Genomic DNA, 14,301 nt, shown 5'->3' with positions numbered 1-14,301 from the left:
CTATCCCCTTCCATGAGCTGGTGCTTTCCAAACACAAGCAAAATGCTCCCCAGTAAAAAAACATTGCCTTAAAAATGTCCCTCTGCACAAAGCCAAATTCCTGTCGTGAATGGGTAACTCAATTACAGCACAGTTCCAGGAAGGGATGCCGAAACCCGGAGTTGTAGTCATCACATGACTACACATACAATACAAATATTACAGTAATACTGTTTTAAAAGTCATTTTGCATACAAATATCCATTTATTACAAGCTTAGAAATGTACACCAAAATGTTATAGCCTCTTAAACTGTGCTCATTATGTAAATATTGACCTTCGGAAAGAGATGACAAGTAAACAAATTGAGGCAGATGATTGTAAGCAGATATACAATTAGCTGTGTCTTGTCACACCAGTTGATCATGTTTTAAAAAAAGAAAAACACACATGATACACCCATTGATTTGCACAGATCTCTGGGAGCTACCTGCTCAAAATAGAACCAAATAAAAATACATTAGATGCCACTTCCCGTTGTGTGTTCCCTTCCATCAGTGCTGCTCCATGATGTGGTCTGTAGCAGTGTAGTGTAGAGAGGATCTGGTCTTTGCCTATTCAGAGACAAGAAGCAGGGTACGGAGTAGCCTGCCCACTACACTACTTTTGCTTCCTTCCATTTGGGACACACACACTTCTTTTTAAGCCAGCATCTTGGATCAAGCACTATCAACTGCGGCATGAAAAACACGTGTCACAGCTGGCAAAATGCAAAAAACAAGCAAGATCGACACAAATGTCATTCAACTTTCTACTCGTCTATGACCAACTGAAAAGTGGAGTTGGACTTTAAATCAATTGAACGCTAAACAAAAAAAAAAACAAAAAAAAAAAAAAAAAAAACAATTATATTACCAGCATGCTGGGAATGCCAACTGTCACATTTGCGTGTGCTCTCAACCAACCTGTCAAACCATGAAATGGCTGGTGTCATAACTGATCACATGTGTAGCACCATGGCAGTTGCAGAGTAAATGGATGCTAACAATTGCAGCTTCCTTGGCTGAAAAGAAGAGAAGGCTTTAGACCTGGTTCACACTAATGCGGTGCAGGAAACGCAGCAAATCCTGTTTTCCGCACCACACTGCAATTGCATGGTGTCCATGCGATCTGGTGCGGATGTCAATGCTAAATTAATGGCGCCTCAAAACAGATTGCAAAACGCAGTACGATTGCAGAATTTGCATTCCATGGATGTGAACACCCATGCCATACGAATCAGGTGCAGATATAAAAAAAAAAAAAAAAAAAAAAAAAAAAAAAAAAAGGGGTACTGCACCTTTTTGGTGTGGACGTGATGCGATTTGAGCCATACAAAATGTATGGCTCAAATCGCACGCATAGACATTGCATGTGATTTGCACAGGAATGTGCAGCGATTCCTGTGCGAATTATATGCGGTATCCCACAACGCACCAGTGTAAACATAGACTTAAGAATCCTCTCCACACATACAGTACAAATGCATTAAACCTGCTAATTGGCCATTCAGTCACACGCTCTTGTGAGAAGCAGAACCTATTACTGTGAAAAGCCAAAAGATTAATTTGAAGACAACACGTTCAGTTTATATCAAGAAGATTTTAGAAGACCAAATCTTTGTGCATATGCTGATACAGACCAGATCTTGCATGGTACACGTTTGCCAGACCCCTCCATCTCTCTATTAGTTAGTAAAGTCACAAATCAACTTGAGGCCCATGAGGAGGAATTGGGTGGGCCAGAGCAGGACCATGAAAGACTGGTTGGTATTTGAAAATTTGGATTTAGGGGGTTCTATAGACTGAAAATATGTACAGAGGTGCCCGTTGTTAAATTCAAAGACCAAGACAGGTGCTGTATAATTTTAAGTATAAAGAATGTCAGGAACCCATTATTTAGAAATGCAGTCAATATACAGAGATCCAAATGGGAAGAATGTTTCCCCATAACAAGTCTTATTTACTATGACAGCATAAAAGTATCCAGCCCTACTATATGTACTAAAAGCAGATTTTAGTTCATATAGTAAATTGTTTATTTGCTTCATTGGACTCAGTATCCAGCTCAGTTGGATTTGCCTGAACTATTTCCACTGTTCCCCAAAAGGGTGTAGGTGTGATTTTTGGTCAGTTGTGGCACATTAATAGCCTATTCAAATAAATGGGTTGCCTTAATGCATCGTGCATTAATGTGAACCATAATGCATTAACGCACCACATCAAACCACACAAATGGGGTCTAAAGGAAACCACTCTTTAGACAAATATGGTTGGTGTTACTGCTACACTCTTTCTGAAATTGGACCTGGAACAAGTATAGAGATTAGAGAACTCAAGTAAAGTCAGACATTTGATCAACGTGCTTGTTCCTGCTCAGTACCTAAAGTACTGATGTTGTTAGCTCAGCATGGAGCCAGGCAATTCACCATTTTTCTTCTATATTTCTCCCAAGGTTTCCTTTAGGTTCTGTGACCTTTCAAGAAACTAGCACGACAAGAGGCAAGCAAGACTATACACAACTTGAGTACCCATTAAACATTGTCCGTGTCTTGCTTTCCCGATTTAGAATGCATTGTAGTCTTACTGGTATCTACAGGCAACACAATGTTCCTTTACTTTAGCCTTCAGAAATGGGCTCCTAATACTGTGTTTGGTTCATTGATGCAAACAAAAGGAAGGATCAGACTTCTTCTTGGAACGACAACTGAAGTATAAATATTTAATACGGCCAAATGGATTGAATAGAGCTGGAGGAACCACGATCCATGTATATTTTACACATTCATATATGCAAACATACATGCTATCACACTGAACCAACTTAATGTGACTATAACCAGTTAGAAATTATGAAGGTATCCAATGGAATAGAATATTTATACAATTTCAAGACCTAATGCTAGCCATTCATAGCCTACTGGTTTTTCTTGACATTTCAGTTAAAGCAACACTAAACTCTCTCAATCAGCATTAGCTATTTTAATCGTTAGGTGCCAGCATTAGTAAATACATAGGAACCTAGATTATATTTACTTGTGTTAAAGTTTTTTTTCAATTTTCTTCAGTGTCTTCTTGGATCAGGTCTAGGCCAAAATGATGTTATACATCTCAGGAGTCTTCATGGGCATTTGTTTTCTTTCATCTGGAGGAGGGTATTTCTCAGCTAAGCACACCCTCAAGCCTATATGCCTGATACAAGGCCCCTTTCACACAGGCAGACTCCCCCAGCGGATCCGCTTGCTCATTAGGGGGTCTGTTCGCTGATTAGGTGGGTGACAGGTGCATATCCACTCTGCTTATGCAGAGCAGACAAAGACACAGCCTGCTGTTCTCTATGGGCGGTAAGATGTAAATGGACCGCCTGTACGTTTACATCTAACAGTCATCCCAGATGATGGACAGACGGGGAACAGATTCCCATCCCTTTGTTTTTAGCGGATCAGATTGGATGCAGGCAGGTGTAAATAGACACATATCAGTTTACATCCGCCACTTGATAGAGAGCACTGGATAGTCCAGTCAGGTCTACCTGATAAACGGACAGGCAGCCACAATCTGTGTGCCCGTGTGATAGGGGACTAAAGGCAGATTGATCTCAGGTCATAAAGCCTCATACATACTGTTTTTTTTTTTTTCATTCAGCCCCGCGGACTGAATGAATAAAAACCAGCAGATCGCTGTAGTAACATAAGCTGTGGTAGTACAGAGATCTCCCCCACTGTGCTATTGTGTTCTGACAAAGGGGCTCCCCCCATAGCACACCGGTCAGCGCAAGCTGATTGGTAGACCTTTTTCAGTCATGCCCGTTTGACAGAAGTCGGACGAATGTCCAGCTTCTGTCGGACTGGCTGCCGTACACGGACTGAATGTCAGCCAGTTTCTTTTGAGCAGCCGATACTACCCAATATTTGGCCTGTGTGCGCTTAAATGCTACATGACTCATCTGCCCTTAATCAAAATGGCTGCAGCTAGAAATGCTACGGAGTGTTTTTTCCAAAAAAAAACAAAAAGAAATGAAGACAGTGGTTTTACTTTGTGGTGCTCAGATACAGGTAAATACCACTTTAATTAGAACCTGGATATTAGTACACGGACAGTGCATGTCCAGTAAGGATATTGTTAAAAAGGTGGGTTTTTTTCCCCAAAGTGAACATCAGCTGAAACCTGCTTGACTTGTGCTACCTTGTCTCTACTCACCCTTGAAATTCCTAGCCCTTAAGATTTCTCTATTTAATCACTTGCCACCCAAGGACGTCACTGTACGTAGTTACCATGGAGTATGACCCCGGTATCAATCTTTTCAGCCGGTGATGCAGAATAAAGTAGAAGTGATCTGAGCCTCCCTGTTATGTTGTCCCACCCCCGGCTGACCATAGAGATGACTCAGAACTGGAAAGCACCCAATCATCTCTATGATCTAAGAAACCGGAATTGATGAGTTTATCACCCCTGGTTTCAGTCTAATGTAAACAGACTCTTACTGGCTTGTGAAAGCATCAGATCAAACTGATCTTGGTTTGATCTGATGCTTTAAAAAGGGCAGAGGAAAGATCTGGGGTCCCCTGATTTCTCCATAAAGAGGACCTGTCACTGCTCCAGTTATCACAAGGAATGGTGTTCATCCCTTGTGATAACCATATAAGTGATAGGAAAAAAATAAATAAATGTAAAGCCCCCCCCCCATGCTTGAGCACAATGGCAGATGCATATGCACGTCGCTTACACATATGTAAATGGCAGTCGCACCACACGTGAGGTATCGCTACAAATATTATAGCGAGAGAAATAATTCTAGCACCAGACCTCCTGTCTAACTCTAAACTGGTAACCTGCAAAGGCTTATAAACTGTCACCGACGGAGATTTTTAAGCACTGTAGTTGCAATTCCACAAGCGTGGAAATGTTAGGTATCCATTTACTCAGTGTAACATCACCTTATATATTTTACCAAACAACTGGGTATTATATTGTGTTTTCTGTGCATTAACATTAATTAGAGTGTATTTTTTAAAAAAATATTGCGTTTGAAAAACCGCTGTGCAAATACCATAATTGCAATACCCACCATTTTTTCCTCTAGGGCCTCTGCTTAAAAAAAATAGATAATGTTTTGGGGGTCTAATTAATTTTCTAGAAAAAAAAAACAAAAAAACAGATTTTTACATTTATGTGAGAAGTGTCAGAATAGGTTTGGAAAGCAAGAGGTTAAATCATTGTAGGTGGTCTCTGACATCCCCAGCATACAGTTTTACACAAAACGGGAGGCCAATACTTACATTCACTCAAGTTCAAAGTCCCAGCATGCACCTATGAGGTTTTCACATTTAGGATGATGTAGCCATCATTACTAGACCTATACAACCACAGCACTGGACCTATGTCATCAGAACATAAGGGAAAAAAGTATTTTGATATGGAGCAGATGGGACTTTTCAGAACACTAAATGAGGACATTTCCTGGTCATTTTGTGATCACCATGGTGACTGGGATTTTATGAAGGAATACACAAGTGACAGATGCCTCAAAGAAGCTTCTGGGAGCCTCACAAGTAACAGCCTGTAACCTGGTGCACCAATATGTTCCCATGAGCATTGTGTGTGGGACCTGCTAAAGGGAATGGTTAGCATTGCAAAACACTGACACCAAGGATAAACAGGTTTAATAAAAATAAATAAAAGGCCACTCATTCACAGGCCATGACTCAGAAATTATGCACATAATCAACATCATATAATAAAGAATGTACAAGTCTGCATTTCCTCTGGACTGTGTAAGCATTTTCCCATCAAATGTATTACCCTATTTTTCACTCCATAAGACGCACTTTTTCCCCCAAAATAAATTGGGCAAAATGTCTGTGCGTCTTATGGAACGAATATGGAGTGGCCGGCCCCGAATTCCCGCCGCAGCCATGTTAGAATACCGGGCCAGCCGCTCGGCTCTTCTGTGCTCCTCGATCCTACCTGTTGCTCAGTCCAGAGCTGTCCTCACCATCTTCTCTCCCCGGCATCTTTAGTGTGGGCACCAGGGTTGTTACAGCTTGCGGCTTCACAGCCGGGTGCCCACTGCGCATGCGTGAGAAGCGCTGCGCCTTGTGAATGGTCCGGCAGTCTCCTGGGACCTATCACTTGTCCCAGAAAATGGGGAGGGAGGACAACTCCGTGGAAGTAGGAGCGCATAACTGTGAAATTTGGGTACCCGCTACCCCCCCCACTCCCCAAAGGTCATCTCCTGTACTGCATCCGCAGAACTCTGGTCATCTCCTGTACTGCATCCCCAGTCCATTGGTTTAGAATATTTTTTTTCTTGTTTACCTCCTCTAAAACCTAGGTGCGTCTTATGGTCAGGTGTGTCTTATGGAGTGAAAAATATGGTACATGAGGTTTTTCAGAATTTTTGCATTAGCGTTTAGCAGCGATTTTTTATACCCCCCAATTTTTTCTGCTCAAAAAAAATGTCCAAAAATGCCGGTTTGCTGCATTTTTAGAGCTAAAAAACTCCTCTAGAAACCCACTAGTTCTGGGATTTTTTTCCAGCCAAAAAAACGTTGATTACAGTCTATGTGTGGACACATAGGATAACATGCTGGGGAGTTTACTGGCTGTAGAAAAAAAAACAAATGCCAAAAACAACAGCTGTAAAAACGTCCAGTGTGCATGAGGGCGTATACATACAGCTAACTTTATCTTGCATGGTTTCCAATACCTGCTTAATGTTTAGTTTAAGACAGAACAATGAGGGGTTGAAAACTGGGGGGGGGGGGGGGGGAATGAGGAGAGTTACCCTCTCTATTTGTCCTGGAGACCACTGTCCAGTACAGGAAATTTCCACATTTTGAGTTGTCAACACAACAAAAATAAAATGAGACATCGTCCAATGGAAACACTTGTTCTAGTGACAAGGAGGGATTTTCCTCACTTTGGAGACATTTCCTTTCACTTTCTGTTCATAAAGTAGAGCAAGTGAAGGGAACTGTTCCCAACAGAACACAGGTGACACAAACAGGGGGTCCAACCATTCTGCACTGTCAAAAAAAAGGCTCAAATTATCACATCCTCCCTGGACAGCCAATTATTGGCGTGTGGTAACTGATAAAAAAACAAATCAGTTCCCCTAATTGAGTCACACTGCTCGATGTAAGTCGACTGGCAGCACCGACACTATAAATAATAACTATAATAAAATAAGATACTGGTACTTTATTTACTGCTGAATCAGGCATCGTTCACACAGGAGTACTTAGGTAAACACCCATGTGAGGGATTTGCCTGCTTGGGATGCACATGTGTCAGTGCATCCTCGTGCAGACAGTCCCATTCATGTCAATTGGCACACAGCAGCTGCTCCCAATTTGACATCAGTTTGGGTGTGGGTGTGTGTCCATGACAATGACCGCGGGAGTTCGAGGGACACTCAGCCACATCCACACAGATGCCAAATTGAGATCAGCAGCTGTGTCCTTGCAGCCACTGTGTCCCAACTGACTTGAATGGGACTGTCTGCAACAAAAACGCCATTTAATTCATTGTTAATATACAAAGCAAACTCCCCCATCCATGTCTCTATGCTTTATTTTGCTGAGACATCACTTAGAAAGACACCCCCTAGCATTTCTGGACGTGGCTATCTCTAGTAAGGGGAGATGATTCATGTAGCATTTACTTTGAGGAATCCATCTGTCCTTAGCTCAGCCATGCAGGCAGGAGGGTGTGCTTAGCTGAGAAAACCCCTTCTACCCTCAAGAAGACTCCTGGGATGTATGACATATATTGCCTAGGCATGGAAAGCAGGAAGTAGCTGATGTTAAAAAAAAAAAAGTTTAAAAAACATATAAATATGATATACTTTCCTATCTATTTACTAATGCTCACTGGGAGGGTGAAGTTCCGCTTTAAGTACACCCATGTAAATGAAGCCTTAAAATGAAACCAAACTTCGTTTGACAATAATATTGTCCTCATAGCAGCATGCAGTCAGAATAAATGAAACAAAACCACATTAAACCTATGCAGGAATCTCTACATCCAAAATCCAACTTACATTGACAGCTTATATACAGCTTGGGTTAAAAAAGGAAAAAAAAAAAAAAACTGTCCTGCAGCCTACTAATCTGGATAAAGAAGGATGACGACTGAATGACCAAACCAACACTATGTACCACATCCTTAAAACAATAGAATCTGGAAATGTGGAATAATGGGATTTTGAAGGTGCAGAAAAACAAATATAATATTTGTTTTAAAAAATTACATTTTTATTACAAATCAATATTAAACGTGTAATAAAAATAATAATAATTTGTAATACCACTGTATTTAATTACAAGTTTAATATTGATTTGTAATAAAAATTCACATTTTTTAAACAAATATATATATTTGTTTTTCTGCACCTTTAAAATCCCATTATTCCAAATTTCCAGGTACTAATATGGATAGTTCCAAATCTACCTGTAGGAAGGGTGGCAAACAAAGGATGAAGTCCTGATGAAGTCACATGACACTGTGACGTAACGCGACGGCTTAACGCGGTGGCCATCTTGGTACACCTGTGCATTCAGCTGTACACCCAACAGATATATCCTCATCTGAAAGCATGAGGTTTTTTCTTGGACTGGCTGCTACGTAAGTTACAATGTAAATATGCTACAAGTTCCTATGGTATAATTAAATATACTACACTATGGGAGGATTCCTTTGTCTCATTTTGAGAGATTGATATTATAACTTTTCCTGGAGAAGAGCCATAGTGGGAATATTATACTCTGAGAAAACTGCCTTTGGAGTGTTTTGGTGCTTGGAGGATCTGTGAGAGGGATTCACTACTGCTCTTTGATCCGCAAGGGTCGAAGGGATGAGGTGAGAGGCTAATCCAGATGGTGGTTGGATTCTCAGATCTGTATACACCCAGAAACCTGCACGAGTTTTTTCACCTGTGGTCACTAACAGTATAATTTCGAAGCACCGTTTACTGTTTTTGTCACCAACAATATATTTTTTGGACTTTGAGATATTAATTTGTGTGTACCATTATTATGGTTATTTTCACTTCACAATAGGCACGTGTGATTACATCATATATATGTGTATTTTTGGTTGATGCACATATATATAGATAATGTTTTTTGTGTTTCCACATGTTTTGAGTTATTTATTTGATTTATGATATTATCAATGAGCACGTATTGATTTGTATTGATAACATTGTCACATTTTATTTGATATTTTGGGATCCCACATTCACATTTCTCTGTGATTTGAATGTAGCGCAGCATTCCTTATGTTTTATATTTTACTGAAACAAAGGATGCCTGTTAATATTTATGACTTGTTTACAAAGATGACTTGAGGGGTTGCTTGGAACTGAAAAGCCAATGATTCCAGAGCTGTTTTAATAAAGGTAAATGAAGTCTAGGTTCACAGGTTGGTGTTGGTTGGAACACTTGCAAAGTGACATCGTTCCTGGCCCACAGGCAAAACGTGCTGCCCTTTAGCAGATATGTGGGGGTGCCCTTAATGCATAATGAATCGAAAAACACGGCACATTTTCATGCATGCCAAATCACATGTTGCTGCGCCACCAGGTGACTTGTAGCATAATTTACAAAAAAAAAAAAAAAAGAAGAAGGAGGCAGGGACTATTTTTTTCCCACCTCCTTGAATGAATGAGCTGCTGTACCTGTGACGTGTGTACAAATGCGCAGAACACAATAAGGTCTACATTTTATTTTGACATTTTTTCTTTTAATTAAAATGATAAGTTCACCTTTTGACCAAAAATAATAAATGCACATTTTTTGCTGCAGCACTGGGAACAAGTTACATGTTTCACCTTAAAAACAGGTGGACATTGTAACATTTTCCCCAGAGGTGAACTTCTCCTTTAAGATAATGCTGGTCCCTAGACATTGGTCTCGCTATCCCTTTCTAAAGTCGCTCCTTCCCTCTGCAGGTTCCTATGGAGCCACCTCTACATACGTGCTTCCAAGGATGACTACTGAGTGCAGGCAAGTACCCTCACAGCAGCAATACCTTTGTCAGAGGAGGCACACATGCACCCTGGCACAATGCATGATGGAACATGTAATCCCAAATATACCAGTCTGATAAATGGTACTGAAATGGAATGTGTTCTCCCCAACAGGAAGTTTGGGGAAGTGGTACACAGGAAAGAGGAAGATGCAGGTGTACAATGTAACTATCTTGTTTTGCAAAAGTAATCCATATTTATGTGTTAGTTTAAAAGAAAGGGGACAAAAAAGGGGGGGATTTAGGCCTCATGCATACTGGATGTTATAAAACTGCCAATAGAATTAATTGTACAGTGCCGAGTTTTATCGCATTTAGCATTTTTTAGCAAACCTATACTTCCACAAAAGCTCAAATACACTTATAAACGCCAGATAGCCGCATTTTTCAGCATTAGAGCATTTTTACAGCTGAAAAACTGCTCTTCAACTGCAGTAGTTCTGGGTTTTTTACAGCCTTAAAACAACCCTGCCAAAAAAAACAAACACTCATAAAAGGCTATGTGTGCATGGACATATAGGATAACTTGCCGGGGAGTTTACTGGCTGTAGAAAAAAAAAAAAAAAAAAACACGACTCCCAAAACAGCAGATATAAAAAAACGGCCAAGTGTGTATGAGGACTTAGTCTAAGTTCACACGCATGCCAAGAACAGGCATTTCAACTGCGTTTTCAAAGCCTTTTGAATGCCTGTCAATGCTCTGTACCAATCATGTCCACTGCAGCAGACCATGTGAGTTCATATTGTCACATTCGAAGTGCTTCTTGTTGCGACAAATTTTATCCAGCATGTAGCATTTGGATGAGCTTACCACTCCCCAAATGCCTACATTAATTAATAAGGTAAACGCACAGGAAATGCCCCTATGGCATTTACAGCACATCCGATATGCAAGGCTAGGTTCACATCTGTGCGGGTGGTGCCACTGCGGATCCACACAAAAATCTATGCAACCACCCACACAGAAGAATGCGGACCCGCGGGTGTGTACCATTAATTCTAATGGCACGCCACTTGCACTGGAAATTCGCAACCGTGCTGGGAACCGTGGTTCAGGTGCGGGCTGTGGGTTTACAAAGCAGTGCAGGGACTTCTTCCCTGTGTGTCATGGGGCACAGGAGTCCGTACAAATGAATGGGCTCTTGTGCCCATGCAAAACGCTGCCCACACGGCCACATATATGTGAACCAGGGCTTAGGCAGCATTAGTAGCTGAGATGATAGAAAAATCCATACAACACAAAACCAACACAGAGCATGTCAAAAACAAGCCCTTAGGGCTCATTCAAACAGGAGAAGAGATCCATACACCCTGAAAAACATCTGAACATTGTGTACATGAACAGATGAGCTGCCCTGGATGCAAGAGTATGCTTGGATCCACAGTTACCAGTGAACGGTCCCAGCCTTTTCACTGATTTCCAGTATCTTCAGTGATGTGTACAGTGGCTAAATGGTTAGCACTTCCGCCTGGCAGTACTAGGGTCATTAGTTCAAATCCCAACCACGGCACCACCTGCCTGGAGTTTGCATGTTCTCCCTGTGCCTGTGTGGGTTTCCTCTGGGTACTCCGGTTTCCTCCCACACTCCAAAGACATGCTGGTAGGTTAACTGGATCCTGTCTAAATTGGCCCTTGTATATGAATGTGAGTTAGGGACCTTAGATTGTACGCCCCTTGAGGGTTAGGGACTGATGTGAATGTACAATATATATGTAAAGAGCTGCATAAATTGACAGCGCTATATAAGTACCTGAAATAAATAATAAATAAATAATGTGTGAAGGGGATATCCCAGGAAGCTGTGGGAGCAGGACTAGTCATAGCCACCTAGGTGGTGGTGGTGGGGGAAGGAGGGGGGGGTAAAGTGAAGGGGGCTGGACCTTAAAATAAAATGTAAACAAAAAATCTGAGTGTTTACCTACTTGTCTACTAAGGTACATTTATCAGCAAAATGGTAACCAAGTGTTTAACGCTTGATCTCAGCATCACGAGCCTTCTGATAAAAGTGATCGAGTGGTTTGAGATGGGACTCGGGGGGGGGGGGGGGGGGGGAGAGATTTTAAGGGATCATGTACACTGCAGCTGATAAACTCACGTTGATGAGCTGTTCAGTGTTTTTTTCAGCAGCCCCTGAACTCTCCCTAATGTGTTCCTATGTGTCCATGTACACACAGTCGTTTACAGGCAGTTGAGTTTACAGTCGTTTTTTTGAATGCAGAAAAACTTGCGTTCAGCAGTAGATTTGATCAGCATTTCAAACGCCAAACGCTTGTAAACTCTTCCATTTCCAGATTCTGCTCAGAGCCTTTTTTCATCATGAAAAATGCATGCAAAGCATTTTCCCGGTACTCAAATGGACCTGGTACACCATACTTTGAGGTTTTGCATGAAAGAAAATATGTTAGACACTGCTGCAATAATTTCTGCACAGAAATAAACTGGAACACATCCAAACACCACAAAAAAAAAAAAACAGCTAATCTCAACACATACTGCTCTCTCTGCTTCTGCTCTCTCCATTTCTCTCAAAATGGCTGAAATAGTTAATTTTTTACTGTTTTTCAGTGCATTCTGGGCATTTTGGAAGGTCTACTGAGGTTATCTTTAAAAAACGCTCCTAAATGCAAACACTCATAAAACGCGGTATGCAAAGGCAGCTAAACAGACGTTTTTTAACCCTCGTTTTCCAGCAGTCAGTTTCCATCGTTCAGAAGTGTCCCGTGTACATGGAGCCTAAATCATCACTTCTGAAGAATTCTGGGTACCAACGTTTTTTTGACATTACACAGCTGGGTGCAGTTATAAGACTTGACATGTTTGGTGTCTATTTCCTTAATGAAACACAATCTTTAACATTTCAGCAAAAAAAAAAAAAAAAAAGGGGATTATATATTTTTACCACGATTATATGCGTTTGTTTGCTCTCAAATTAATTTTAGTGTACGTTTTCCTGAAAAAAAATTTTTTTGATAAATAACTACACAAATATTCTGTGACATTACTGCAACTACACCATTTTGTTCTCCAGGGTCTCTGCATTCAGAAAATATATACTTTTTTTTTTTTTTTTTTTTTTTTTTTAGGGGGGGGGGGTGTACAGTCATTTCTAGCATTAAAAAAATGCAGATTGTAATGTGTAAAAACCTGCCCTGGTAGTCAAGCGGTTAAACTTGCAGAGGGGGGAGGGGTTGGAGGGAGGACAGGAGAAAGCTTAGAGGGAAGATCCACTTTCACTACCAGATCTCTCCTTTCTGCCTGGTACAGCTAGACTACCACACCGCAGGAATACTCCCCAACGTATGGCGGTGAAAATGTCACATCGATTGTGGAGGAAGTCTAATACACTTCATGATCCCAGCCCAGCTGAGCCTTCCTGACCAAATAAGAAGAAGTCACACATCCAATCAGATCCTCCAATACATGGACACCTAATAACTTCTAATAGAATGGGGGGGTAACGAAGACTGGAGCAGACAGAATCATATTAACCAATCAGCTGCTAGCTTCAGGTTGAACAGCTGAGCTTTGAAAATGAAAGCGAAAAGCTGATTGGTTGCTATGCACATCTGCTCCAGTCTTAGTCCATTGCCATCAATGAGTGTCATTCAGCAGAGAACACTGTCCCCAGCTCTATGACAGGACTGAAAGCCATCATTAGCAGAGGACACCCCAGTACTGGGAACCCCAGTCACTGCCCCTCTCCTCCCATGTACACAGGACCGCTGTCACTCACCTATACCGTAGCGGTGTCGTTATCCCTTCCTCATGACAGTCCCGGCTCCCTATTCCGGGCTCTCCGCTCCCTCAGCCTGAGCCAGCCAACCAACACAACAAAGATGAGGCCACCGATACGTCACGTGACCCGCTCGGGGTTACGTCACCCAAGAGAGGCGGGCTCTGCAGGCCCTGCACGGCATGCTGGGTAGTGAGAGGTGGAAGTCAGCGGATGCTCTGTCGGTGTGCCGTGTCCTCAGAGCTGACGTGATGTTTACTGTGGAATAGAAGATACAGAGCCTGTGGGGGTTTATTTACTAAAGCATTGAAACCAATCAGATGAGCAAATGAGAACATGCAAATCTTCATTGAGTCTCAGCTTGTTCAGTGAAGATTTGGCAATAAAACCTGGAAGCTGATTGGTTTCTATGAAGAAGTGAGCCTGATGTTGAACTCCCCAGCTTTATTAAATAACCCCCACTGTGTATATAGTCATGGTGGCCATACACAAAATGAACGATGTTCCATTAACCACTT

At 41.5% G+C, this 14,301-nt stretch overlaps 1 protein-coding gene across 1 annotated transcript in view; it reads right to left on the bottom strand.

The window, feature by feature from the left end:
* Positions 1–13,932, bottom strand: part of CNST (consortin, connexin sorting protein) — a 160,961-nt gene extending 147,029 nt beyond the window's left edge. Inside the window, exon 1 of the mRNA XM_089693288.1 lies at positions 13,784–13,932. The gene's annotated coding sequence lies outside the window, so the exon portion shown is untranslated. The remainder of the gene's footprint in view (positions 1–13,783) is intronic.
* Positions 13,933–14,301: the final 369 nt, after the last annotated feature.

The sequence above is a fragment of the Staurois parvus genome, unplaced genomic scaffold (genome assembly GCF_062004578.1).
Source record: "Staurois parvus isolate SC_StPar_1 unplaced genomic scaffold, SC_StPar_1.0 ptg000619l, whole genome shotgun sequence".
Classification (NCBI taxonomy): Eukaryota; Metazoa; Chordata; class Amphibia; order Anura; family Ranidae; genus Staurois; species Staurois parvus.
This window is presented reverse-complemented; position numbering and strand designations above follow the sequence as displayed.